Source organism: Gossypium hirsutum, chromosome D04, assembly GCF_007990345.1.
Source record: "Gossypium hirsutum isolate 1008001.06 chromosome D04, Gossypium_hirsutum_v2.1, whole genome shotgun sequence".
Taxonomy (NCBI): domain Eukaryota; kingdom Viridiplantae; phylum Streptophyta; class Magnoliopsida; order Malvales; family Malvaceae; genus Gossypium; species Gossypium hirsutum.
In genome coordinates this window covers 50,138,511-50,152,165 of record NC_053440.1, presented here as the reverse complement: position 1 = coordinate 50,152,165, position 13,655 = coordinate 50,138,511, and the positions used below count along the sequence as shown (strand labels likewise).

Sequence of the window (13,655 nt, the reverse complement as noted above, 5' to 3'; positions counted from 1 at the left end):
AGTTTTGGCGAAAGCCGAAAATGGGGTCTGTCAATGCCACACGGGCGTGTGGCCAGCTGTGTGGTTGGCCATGTGTGAGACACAACCGTATGATTAATGAAAGTGTGGCCGTGCCCAAGACACGACTGTATGATCGTGCGAGTGTGGCCATGAGGGCTACACGGGCTAGGCCAAATGGGGCGTGTGGGCCCAAACGGGCATATGGGCCCAAAATTTTGAAATTTTTCCTAGGGTCACACGGGTCGTTTCGATCGACTGTGGTCATATCATAGGGTTGGTAAAGGCTAACAAAACCCTATGTCATGTGATTTGATATCCTGATAGACTGATCTGAGTAGGATATTAATACGTATGTCTGACTGTGTTGTTGAAGTATGTATCTATCTGTATACGAGCATATTGAGCATGTTTAATCTGATATATCTGCATCTGTATTCTGTATCTGTGTTTGGGGTGGGAATTGAATATATGGAGGAAGTGATCTGTATAGCGACTCTTCGCCTATATTTTGGTAGCTTGATTGCATATTTTCTATTATGTGTCGCATCGACACTGTTTCGTGTGTAGGGATAGGTGGGTGTTTTTAACCCCACATGATGTGATTGGATGGTCAGAGATTATGTGTAGAGGATGGAGGTAGGATTCTGTATATTTGTTCTATTTATCTGATTCTGATATCTGTATCTTTTATAGACTTAGGTCCGAATTTGTATTTGACTAATCATGAAATTCTGTATCTAACTGATCATGAGATTCTATGTATGTTACATGTCTATCTCTATTGGGTTACACACTGAGTTTACAAAAATTCACATATGTTTATCTGTTCTATTCAGGTAATCCACAGACATAGACGAGTCGGTGCGACGGGGGCTCAACAGTGACCACTTGACGGTGAACTGTTTTCACTTATCATTATTTCATGGTTTTTACTTAAATTTTCTGCTCTCGTGAGAGTTTTGTAATTTTTGGACTCTCCAGAATTTTTTGACTGGTTGGTTTAAATTTTTGGGATTGGTTGCGTTAGGATTTCTAAACTTCGACAATTCAACAAAATGTCGATTTCATGCGAACAAGTATTATTTTTGAAAACACGAGAATGGTTTTGATTTTAACGATTTTTCAAACTTCCATTGCGATATGATTTGGTAAACCTTAAAAGATAAAATGTAACGATTTCAGCAATAAATGTACAAATTTATACGCTTTATAACTTGGCCATTTTATCGAAGTATCATTGATTTCAAAACCCTTCTTCATAACACTCCCGGATTCAGCCATAATGTCTAGGCCAGGTTTAGGGTCTTACATTTAGTGGTATTAGTGCCAGGTTACAAAACTTTGGCTGTGAATTTTGGGTTCCAAATTTGTGTTTTGAAAAGAACTTGTTTTAAAATAATTTGGATCTTTAAATTTAGAAAACATTGTTGTTGGTACTTTCTGAAACTGTACTGAGTTAGTTAAAGACTAAAACCTCTAAAATAGTTTGGAATTTCTGATAAGTTGAGCCTACTGATGCATAAAATTCTAAAATGTACAGAAAACTAAAAATACGATGAGCGTTCGTGGAACTCGCAGTTGTGGTATTTGTGGGCGTGGTGAGCGCTGTAGGGGGCTCGAGCTGAGTCTACCTTTCTGGGTAGTATGCCAAATTTAGACATGAGTGAGACACTGGTTTCACCTACTGCTAAGACTAGGTTTTAAAGTCGCTCGGTTGGAGACGACGCACTATCTCAAGTCATGTTGAGAGTGTTGGAGAGGGTCATTGGACCTCATTCTGGATCTGAGGGCCATGGGTTGGTAACTAAACGACTCCGGTCCAATAGAGCTGAGTTGTTTAGGGGCGTCACTAGTGTCGCCTGCAATCTTGAGCAGAAATTGAAGGGTGCAGTCTCTTTGCTTCAAGATGAAACTTATCCATGGTGGTTGTTGGTTGAGAAGGATACACAATCGGATCAACTGAACTGGGATTACTTTAAGACTACTTTCTAGGGGAAGTACGTGGATGCAAACTATGTGGATGCTCGTAGGCATGAGTTCATGAATTTCATGCAAGGTGATAAGTCTGTGGCCAAGTCTGAGGCCGAGTTTCTGAGAATGAGTCGCTACACTCGAAGCATGATGGCATCCGAGTATGAGAAATGTGTCCATTTTTAGGACAGTTTGAAGGATAGTCTAAGGGTTCTGATTACTCCACAGAGGAAGTGTGAGTTTGCTATTCTTGTGGATAAGGAAAATATCACCAAAGAGGTTAAGCACGTGGAGCACCAGAATAGACACCAAAAGAAAAGCAAGAAAAAGAGGGATTTCGAGCCCTCTAGTTCTATTCAGAGGCCTAAGAAATGGGTCAAACCTGATGAGCCTGTTAGAGTGCGGGTTCCTATTGCTCCTATTGGGGTTCAGGCTTATGGTGATTGTGGTAGGCGTTATCCGGGAAAGTGTTGGATGAGATTAAGGGCTTGTTTGCGGTGTGGGTCTTTGGAGCACCAGATTAAAGAGTGTCCACATCATGCTAATTAGATTCAAGCTACGGGATCAGGTTTAGTTTAGCCTTAGAGGGCAGTACAATAACCACCTAGGGGTCGTGGACCGGTTAGGGGTGGTAATGGTTTGGGTTGAGGTCAGAGAGCACTGGGTAGAGGTACTAATTAGACTGAGGCGATGCAGCCTGCACTAGTTTATGTTGCTCAACGTCGAGAGGATAGAGACGTCCCTAATATGATCACGGATACGTTTTTTATTTTTGATGCTCTATATACTACTTTAATAGACATATGTTCTACACACTCCTATGTAGCTAGTTTTGTTTCTGAGAACTTGGGGATTTTAGTTGAGTGTACTACTGGTGAAATTGTTGTACTGAGTCCATTGGGGCAGTCTGTTTGGGTAAATAGACTTTATAGGAATGTTCTGTTGGAAGTACAAAGGGTTGTGTTTTCGGCAAATCTGATAGAGCGACTGTTTTGGGAGTTTAACTTAATTCTGGGTATGGACTGGTTAGTTGAGCACTAAGTTAGTTTGGACTGTGTGATTAAGAGGTTTGTTCTGAGGACCGAGGATGATCAAGAGGTGGTTGTGATTGGCGCGCGTCGCGATTACTTGTCTAAGGTAATCTCTGCTCTAATGGTTGAGAAATTGGTTTGAAAAGGGTGTGAGGCATATTTGGCTTATGTCAGTGTGTCAGTTTTTGGGGACTCTTCTATCAAGGATATCAGAACAGTTAGGGAATTTTTAGGTGTTTTTCCTGAGGAGTTACCGAGTTTACCTCTGTATCGAGAAGTTGAGTTCGACATTGAGCTTCTTCCAGTTATAGCTCCGGTGTCCATCATTCTAAACTGCACGGCACCGAAGGAACTTGTAGAGCTTAAGGCTCAACTTCAAGAGCTTCTGGATCATGGTTTCATCTGTCCTAATTTGTCTCCGTGGGGAGCACTGATTTTGTTTAGGAAGAAAAAGGATGGTACCAAGAGGATGTGCATCAACTACTAACAATTGAATAGACTAACTGTGAAGAATAAGTACCCACTTGCGAGGATCAACGATTTGTTTGATCAGTTCCGAGGGTCTTCAGTTTTCTCGAAAATATATCTCTGGTTTGGGTATCATCAGCTTAGGGTTAAGGAAGCTAATATTTATAAGACGACATTTAGGACTCGTTATGGGCACTACGAGTTCCTAGTTTTGCCATTTGGTTTGACGAATGCTCCAGTTGCGTTCATGGATCTAATGAACTGAGTTTTTCAGTCGTATCTGGATCAGTTCGTAGTGGTCTTCATTAATGATATTCTGGTCTATTCTAAGACTGAGGATGAGGATGATGAGCATCTTAGAGTAGTGCTTTGAATACTTCGAGGGAAACAACTCTACACTAAGTTGAGTAAATGTGAGTTTTGGTTGCGAGAAGTAACTTTTCTAGGGCATGTGGTTTCTTATGAAAAGATCCAATTTGATCCTAGAAAGATTGAGGTTGTACTTGATTGGAAATAGCTTAAGAACATTTTTGAGATCCGTAGTTTTTTTGTTCAGTCGTATCGGTGGTTTGTTGAGGGGTTTTCTCTTATTGTATCTCCTCTAACTAAGCTTCTGCGAAAGAATGTACCTTTCATCTTGTCTGATGTTCAACAATCGAGCTTCGAGAAGCTCAAGTTTATTCTAACTCAGGCTTTTATTCTGATACAGCCTGAATCTAGTTAAGAATTTGTGGTTTACAGTGATGCGTCACACGTTGGTTTGAGATATATACTGATGCAAGATGGTAAGGTTGTGAATTATATGTCCCGTCAGTTTAAGTCAAACGAGGGGAATTATTCGATGCACGATTTTGAGTTAGCTGTCGTGGTGTTTGCTTTAAATATCTAGAGGCACTATCTGTACGGTGAGAGGTGTATCATCTATACTAATCACAAGAGCCTCAAGTACCTCCTTACTCAGAAGGAGTTGAATCTTCGGCAGTGTCGATGGATTGAGTTGCTTAAGGATTATGACTGTACGATAGAGTATCATCCTTGTAAGGTCAATGTGGTGGCCAATGCTGTCAGTCATAGAGCGATGACTGATTAGAAGGCGATGTTCGCTCATCCCAGTTTGTTTGAGGATGGAGGTCTGTTAGTTGAGTTACAAGTTAAGCCGACTTGGATTGGGCAGATTTGAGAAAAGTAGTTAGAGGATGAGTCTCTGGGTCTGCGGTTTTATCAGGTTGATAGTGGCAGTACTTTTGTTTTTGGACTGAATAAGGATGGAGTTGTGTGTTTTTGAGGGTGGGTTTGTGTACAGAACGATTATGATCTAAGACAGTCGATTCTGAAGGAAGCGCATAGTAGCCCTTATGCTATGCATCCCGGTTGTAATAAGATGTATCAAGATCTCTGTGAACTGTATTGGTGGCCGAGATTCAAACGTGAGAAAATAGATTTTGTTACTCGTTTTCTAACGTGTTAGCAAGTTAAGGATGAGCACCAGTTGCCTTCTGGTTTGCTACAACCGGTTAAGATTCTTTTGTGGAAATGGGAGCGACTGACGGTGGACTTTATTAGTGGGTTTCCTTTAACACCCACTAAGAAGGATTCTATTTGGGTCATTGTGGATTGATTGACCAAAGTCGCCTATTTTATTCCAGTTCAGACAGACTACTCTCTACAAAAGCTAGCGAAGCTCTATATTTTTGAGATTGTAAGACTGCTTGGGGTTCTAGTTTCGATAATTTCTGGTAAAGATTCTAGTTTCACTTCTCAATTCTGGAAGAAATTACATGAAGCTCTTGGTTCGAGGTTGGACTTTAGTATTGCGTTCCATCTTCAAACCGGTGGTCAGTCTGAGAGGGTGATTTAGATTTTGGAGGATATGATTCGGAGCTGTGTGATTGATTTTCAAGGTAGTTGAGAGGATTTTCTACCGTTAGCTGAGTTCGCCTAAAATAATAGTTTCCATTCTAGCATCCAGATTGCACCTTACGAAGCTTTGTATGGTCGTAAGTGTTGTACTCCGCTGGATTGAGTTTAGTGAACGACAAGTTTTGGGTCTTGAGTTAGTTTTCGAGACTGAAGATAAGGTTAGACTAATTCGGGATCGTCTGAAGGCAGCTTCTGATAGATAGAAGTCCTATGCTGATCTGATAAGGAGAGGTATCGAGTACTCTGTTGGTGACTTCATATTTCTTAAGGTATCTCCATGGAAGAAGGTTCTGCGCTTCAATCGTAAGGACAAGTTAAGCCCTAGGTTCATCGGGTTATATCGGATTCTGAAGCGTGTGGGATCAATGGCTTATCAGTTAGAGTTACCTCTAAAATTGGATCGTATCCATGATGTGTTTCATGTTTCGATGTTGAGACGGTACCGGTTTAACCCATCTAACGTTGTATTTGTTGAGGAGATTGAGGTTAGACCGAACTTGATGTTTGAGGAGGAGTCAGTTCAGATTTTGGATCGAGCTTTTAACGTTCTGAAGAGGAAGTCCACCCCGTTGGTTAACGTTCTGTGGCGGAATCATTGCACTAAAGAAGCCACGTGGGAACCTAAGAACTCGATGTGTCACCAGTATTCTCATCTATTCGGATCAGGTAAATTTCGAGGCTGAAATTTCTTTTAGGGGGTAAAGTTGTAATGCCCTGAATAAGTTAAGTTTGTTTTTCTGAAATTTAACACAAATATGTATATGCTTCTGTAGTTAAGTGTTCTCTGTGTGTGTTAGATCTGGGGTTCAAGTCCCATATTTAGAATTTTTTTTATTCTTAATCAAAGCCTTATCCCAGTTGGGTGGGTTTATCTAAAATTGTCTGTTAAACCATATCAAAATGACCCTATTGGTTCGAGTGCTAAGGAGTTTGTGTATTGGAGGTCTTGTGTTTGAATCTCTACGTGAGTGTGGGTGATAATTTTTGTTCCGGATATCTGTTAGACGTTCGGTGGAGTTGGGAGTCTGAGGTAATTGGATGTGGTTAGTGGGTGAGATTTAGTGGGATTGTGTAGTTAGTGGGATAATAGAAGAGTTTGGATAATCTTTTGATTATTTTTATTTTTCTTTTGATTATTTTATTATTTTCCTCTCTCCCTCATTGACGTTTCTATACTCCTTCCCTGTCCAAATTTCCCTTTTCCTCCTTTTTTGATTCTTATCGAAATTTCCTCTCCCAATTTCAATGTTTTACTTCTTGTTTCCATCGTACGATTTTGAAGGTAAGGGTTGTCGTGGTGTTCTGGGAGTCTTTATTTTGTACTTTTGCTTCTGTTCATGTTTGAGTTAATCCAATAAACCGTTTTTGTAGGTGCTCTTTAGGAAAGCTGAGACCCCTGGTGGTGTAGTGAAGTTTCAAGGCTGCTATTGTCAATGGTAAGCTTTTAGATCATTTTAGTGCAGTTTTCTGTTGTGTTTTCGAGTAGTGCCCAAGAGGTGTCTCGGTTGGATTTGAGAATTAAAGTAATTGTGGGTGTTTTGGTTGACAATTTTAGGTGTTGTTCACTTCGAGGGTGTGAATTCTTCAAAAAAACAAACAAACCAGGTGTGTACTCATAGCACGAAAATTCAAGTTTCGGTGAAAGCAGAAAATGGGGTCTGTCAATGCCACACGAGCATGTGGCCTGTCCTGTGGTTGGCTGTGTGTGAGACACGGTCGTGTAATTGACGAAAACATGGCCCTACGCAAGACACGGTTGTGTGACAGTGCAAGTGTGGCCATGAGGGCCACACTGGCTAGGCCAGTTGGGGCGTGTGGGCCACCCGGGCAAGTCTAATTTGGAAATGTTCCCTAGGGTCACACGGGTCATTTCGATCAACTATGGGCCTACCGTAGGGTCGGTAACCGCTAACCAAACTCTATTTCATGTGATTTGATATTCTGATAGACTGATATGACTTGGATACTGATACGTATGTCTGACTGTACTGTTTAAGTATGTATCTATCTGTATAGGAGCATGTTAAGCATGTTTAATTTGATATATCTACATTCTGTATCTATATTTGGGGTGGGAATTCAATATGTGGAGGAAGTGATCTGTATGGCGACTCTTCGCCTATATTCTGGCAGCTTCACTGCATATTTTCTGTTATGTGTCGCATCGGCACTGTATGGTGTGTTGGGATGGATGAGTGTTTTTAACCCCACATGGTGTGATGAGATGGTCAGAGATGGTGTGTAGAGGATGGGGGTAAGATTTAGTATATCTGTTCTGATTATCTGATTTTGATATCTGTATCTGTTATAGACTTAGATCCAAATCTAAATCCGACTGATCATGAGATTCTGCGTATGTTGCATGTCTATCTCTGTTGGGTTACACACTGAGTTTACATAAACTCACATATGTTTGTCTGTTCTATTCAGGTAATCCACAAACATAGGCGGGTCGGTGCGACGGAAGCTCAATGGTGACCACTCAATGGGAAACTACTTTTAATTATCATTATTTCATGGTTTTTACTTAAATTTCCAGCTTTTGTGAGAGTTTTGTAATTTTTGCACTCTCCGAACTTTTTAACTCTTTGGTTTAAATTTTTGGGTTTGGTTCCGTTAGGATTACTAAACTGCGACGATTCGACAAAATGTCGATTCATGCGAACAAATATTATTTAGTGTCATCTCCTCAATTTTCTTAGAAAAATTCAAACCATCAATTTTCTTACCAAGAGATTCAACCTAGTTTGCTAATATAGAAATTGCATCAATATAAAAAACTTCGACTGCTTTAGCAGGTTTTACTTTCGTAACTTGCCACTAATAATTATTCAATGTCATCTCCTCAATAAATTCTTGAGCTGCCTCAAATGTTTGTTTGTTCACTATTCCACCAGTTGTTGCATCAACCATCTTTCTAATCGAGAGATTCAAATAATTGTAAAAAGTCTGAACTTAGAGCCCCAAAGGTAGTCCATGAAGAGGACACCCTCTCAACAAATCCTTAAATCTCTCCCATGTATCATAAAGTGTCTCAATATCAAACTGAACAAAAGAAGAAATGTCATTCCTCAACATAGTTGTTTTAGCTGGTGGAAAATATTTAAACAAAAACTTCTCCGTCATTTGGGCCCCAATCGTGATAGAAGCCTGTGGTAATGAATTTAACCACTGTTTTGTCTTGCTCTTCAACGAGAATGGGAACAGCCGTAAGCATATGACATCATCAATAACGCCATCGATCTTGAAAGTGTCACAAATCTCTAGAAAGTTATCCAAATGAGTATTTGGATCTTCATCTTGCAAACCATCAAACTAAACATATTGTTGCACTATCTGAATAGAGTTCAATTTGATCTCAAAATTATTTGCATTAACAGTCGGTCTAATAATACTCGATTCAGCCCCAATCAGAATAGCAGGACGTACAAGAGGCTACTGATTATTTTTATTATCATTCATCTCCACAGTAACATCCTTTTCCTTTTGATCGTCTATTAAAATATGTTGACCTTTCTTTTCTTCTCTAACCTTTCTACAATTTCTATGAGTAGTGTTTTCAATTTCACTATAAAAAATTAACAGTTCCGACGAGTTTCCTCTAGTCATAAACCAAAAGAACTTATAAGAATTAAACATACAAAAAATTAAAATGTAACAATTAAGTTAAAAACAAAAAAAAATATTAAAATAAAAATAAAAAATGGTTAAATTAATAGAAAAAAATTTCATAATATTTTAGTCCTCGTCAACAGCGCCAAAAACTTGACGTCCATGAAACCAACTAAAAATCTGACTAAGGCAAGTGCACCTATCAATTAATAGTATAGCTATAGTGAGTAAAGATATTGTTCCCACAAAGACTAAAAGTACTAGTAATTACCGTCTTTCTATTATTTAACTGATACATTTGTGTGATTGATTAAAAACTAAAATTAACTAATTAAATTAACTAAGAACACAATAAAGAACAAAATAGGAAAATAACCGATTAACAAGCAAGAAGCGAAACAATACCTAGAAAAGAATTTACTTAGACGTCATCTGCAACTATCAATCTAAATTACACAATTTCTTCACTTAGTATCTTGATCCATAGAAATTCCTAAATTATGCTAATATCTCTCTTCAATAATAAGAGCAACTGACTCTAGGTTGATTAATTGAAATTTCTTTCTAATTAAAACCCCTATTATCACATTAACTCAATTTATGGATTCCTCTATTAGATTTGACTCTAATCCGGTAGATTTATGTTGTCTTATTTCTAGGATTGCATGCAACTCTACTCAATTATGCTAGATCTACTCTTAAACAGGGTCCATTTCTTGTTTGATTTAAGCACATCAAACATGAATCAATTGTAACGACCCGATAGCTAGGGTGTCAGAAAATGAAATTCAAGACTCTGTTTTCGTAAAACGAACCCGTAAATATTTTTATTTAATATTTACGAGTTAAGTTTAGTAGTGAATTAGTTTTTGGTTTAGTGAACGTTTTGAAATTAGGAGTTGTTAAAGTACTAGGACTAAATCGCATATGAGTTGAAAGTTGAATTATAGTTTAAATAAATTAAAGGGATTAAAATGGTAAATATACATACAGCTTGTTTAGATCATTTTCTTGTAATTTTTACCTTTTTGGAATCCCAGTACTTAGGGCTAGCAGCCCCTGTTTTAATTTTAGCATTGATTAAGATTTTAGATGTTGTTATTGTTGAATAGTTTTAGTATTAGGGATTAAATTGATAGAATTTTAACTTAGAAATGGAAAATGATTAAATTGTAGAACAAATTGTAAATTTTGAGTAATAGGGACTAAATTATGAAAATTTCAAAATTTAGGGGTATAATTGAAAATAGGGAGTTAAATTTAGATAAAAGTGAAATGAGTATGAAAATATAGAGTTTAATACGAAGAATAAAAATTAGTCTTGGTTTAGTGACTAAGTTGAAAATTAAGCAGATATTGTGTAAAAATTGAAATATTCAATGTGGAATTGAATTGAGTAGTATTAATGTATTTTAATTGTTTTAATTCCATAGCTAACGTCATACCGGAATCCTTGACTAAAAAGGGGAAGGATAAAATCTATGTCGAATAGTTCGGAATCCACGGTTTGTGTTTATGTTATCCGAACCTAGTTGTTAATTATTGTATTTTGAATTATTGCATACGGTAAGTAGTTAAGGTGAGTACTTTAGTACTTTGAGATTAAAATGAAATTACAGTTGACTGAAATGGATTGATTTGGTATATATTTATGAATGTATTGTTTTTATGAAATTGAAATGAATATATGTATAAGTGTGATAATGTGCAAATATGATAATTGGATATTGGATGTATTTGTAAGTGAAATGGAACCCTATTAACTGTTTTGGGCTAAGTCGGATATAGATGGCATGCCATAGGATGAGAAGAGTTCAGGGATTTCTTCAACTTCAAGTAAATGAGGCACTGGGTGCCAATTTGCTTCGGTTTAACCAATGAGACACTAGGTGTCAATTTATATAGCGTTGGGCGCAGTTATTACTTCAGATTTATTCGACGAGGCACTGGGTGCCAAACTGGTGTGTTGGTTGGATCCGTGTATTTGTCCGAGTCCGAGTCGTGTTAATAAAGGTTAATAAATAATAAAGTTCTGTAATTGATATTGAAATGGAAAAGTATGTAAATTGGAAATGAGAAAGTGGATTGAAAAATGAAATGTGAAATATAGTGTGATTATAAATGAAATATATAAGTGATGCACTTATGGATTGAATATGGATTGTTTTGTACCGTTGCTTAAATGAATTATTGATTGATCTATGAAAAGCTATTTATATAGCAAGTTATATGAATTGAGATATTTTTTAAAACCAATCTAAGTATGAAAACATGTGAAAATTGAGTATAACATGAAATAATGTAGTAATATGCATGAAATTGAAATGATGATATCTTGTAATTGTGTGCTTAGATGATAGTGTGATTGTAGAATTCAATTTTAGCATTCATGTATCATTATGTCCTTAAATGTTCAGATTATAGAAATATCATTGAGTTTTACTCAGCTTGTGATTTTGTTTTCTATGCGCAGGTTAGGTACTTCTCTTTTGATTGTCGACTCATCATCCAACAACGATCCCGACCTCAAGTGTGGTTATGTTTAATTTTGTAATGACATGCACCTAGGATGTCTTGGTTGTTAGTCCTTTTGTGAATGGGATGTAAATTGAGTTATAAGTATAATGTTGGTTAGGTATATAAGTATATGTTTATGTTTGAAGCCATAAGTTTAGTATGTTTTTTTGATCCAAGGCTTGGTATCTGTGTGAACTTTAAACTTGATGTCTTAGGTAGCTATATGAAAGTTTTCATCTTTCACTATTTGATATTTAAAATTAAATAAATCATGATTATACCATTAGTTAATCTTGTAACTCACTTCGATTTTCTAATTTTTACTCATTTTTCACTCATTTTACTCCCAAATGCTTTCCTAAGTATAAAAACATAAACTTAAAGGATTAGGAGCATAAAATTCATAATTAACATCAAATAATCACCCAAAAACACATTAAAAATAGGATGAAAACATGTTATTTTTAGCACTTATCAAGTACAATGTCAGAATTGTTATACTGTCTTAGGTGTTGCGACATAGCCAAGGTATGTTGCAACACACCCCTAAAACTACCCCTGAACCATGCATACTATTTTCGATGTTGTGCCACAGGGACTAAGGTGTCGCGACACTATCCTGTACGGGAAGCACTTATAAGCCAGGGGCATTATTGTCCCCACATTAGAAATTACACACAAGAACGTCAGCTGACCTAGGGTTGAGGACAAAGACAATCCTAACTCTATAAATAGACTCTTAAAACATTTGTTTAAGGATGGCTTTTCACACTTTAAATTTTCTTTGTAATTTTGGTTTTTAGTTTTCCTTTCTTTTAGGCTTTAGGTTTATTTTAGTTCTTTTCTAGTTTGTGTTCTTCGGAGAACGTGAGTTGTAACCATGATCAAACTACTGTGGATTTTACGGTTCAATCAATAAAATTCAGGATTCTCTTAAACCCTTCTCTTGATTCATTATTTATGTTTATCTTTATTATCAAGTTTATTTTGTTCATGAGATCCACGAGGAACTAATCCTTTTCTGGGGATTAGTGAGTGGAGGTATGATTAATTAATTTCTATGTAGGGTTTTCTTAGTGGATCAGCTATTTGGGAGAGGAAGAACTTAAAACCTAGGCTTGACGACCCTAAAAAGTCATTTAGGTGGGAATTAACCCAAAATTGGTATGGCTTATCCATGAACACGTTAGCCTTGAACTGGTCTGGGTTGTAAGGTTGAGAGATAAGTAGTTCTTGCCGACTCGTTAGTTTAGTAAAAGATCGAGAGATCCTACCAGGATAGCGACTAGTTGATTGAGTAGAAACCCCGAAATAGGAATTAGTTATGATCACTAAAGCGAGCTAATCACCCATACTTAGATTTGATTAAGTTAGAATTCAAATATCCGAAGTTCACTTTACTTTTTCTATTTTTTTTCTTTATTATTAAAACTAAAAAATCTCATATTTATATCTGTTCATAATATGATTTATTTAAAGTATTAAATATATTTATTTATGTTTAGGTTAAAGTTAATTTAGTACTTGCCTCCCTTGGGTACTATCCTCGGAGTACTTACCTATTTTTTTGTAACTATATTACAACCTGACCCATATACTTGCAGACACCGCCTCGATTCCATATCTTTTCGTTGTAGTATTCACACTATGAACGTTGGTACGACCGGAGGCGATTAGGCATGTCAACTATAATTGACTCTACCCAAATAGTCATTAGGGTACCAATAGACCAATTACATGTCATCACATATTCAATATCATTTCCATCATCAAACCATATTATGAGTCATTTATCAATTTATATCTTGTTCATTTCTATTTTATTCAATTCAGTCCAATTCTCAACATTCAATATCACCAAACATGAATCATTTCATATGACAAGTATAAACTTACCTCACTAGTTAATCATGCAATCAACATAAATATATACACATAAGTATGATGATCTCAAATCATAAAAGTACAAACTGAATTTCTCGCTACTCGTCTACGATTCTCGACTTTCCTTTTTTTCGCTGCAGTCCGATGTCATCTTTAGCTAAATTCAATAGTAAAAAACATATTAGTTTACATCCAATTCACATCCAACTACATAGTCACTCATATTTTTCATTTTATTCAATTTAATCCCTA

General features: G+C 36.8%; 1 non-coding gene across 1 annotated transcript; it reads left to right on the top strand.

The window, feature by feature from the left end:
- Nucleotides 1-8,361: 8,361 nt before the first annotated feature.
- Nucleotides 8,362-8,468, top strand: LOC121216484 (small nucleolar RNA R71). The gene has a single exon (XR_005912666.1). It is a non-coding gene; the product is annotated as a small nucleolar RNA R71 (small nucleolar RNA).
- Nucleotides 8,469-13,655: the final 5,187 nt, after the last annotated feature.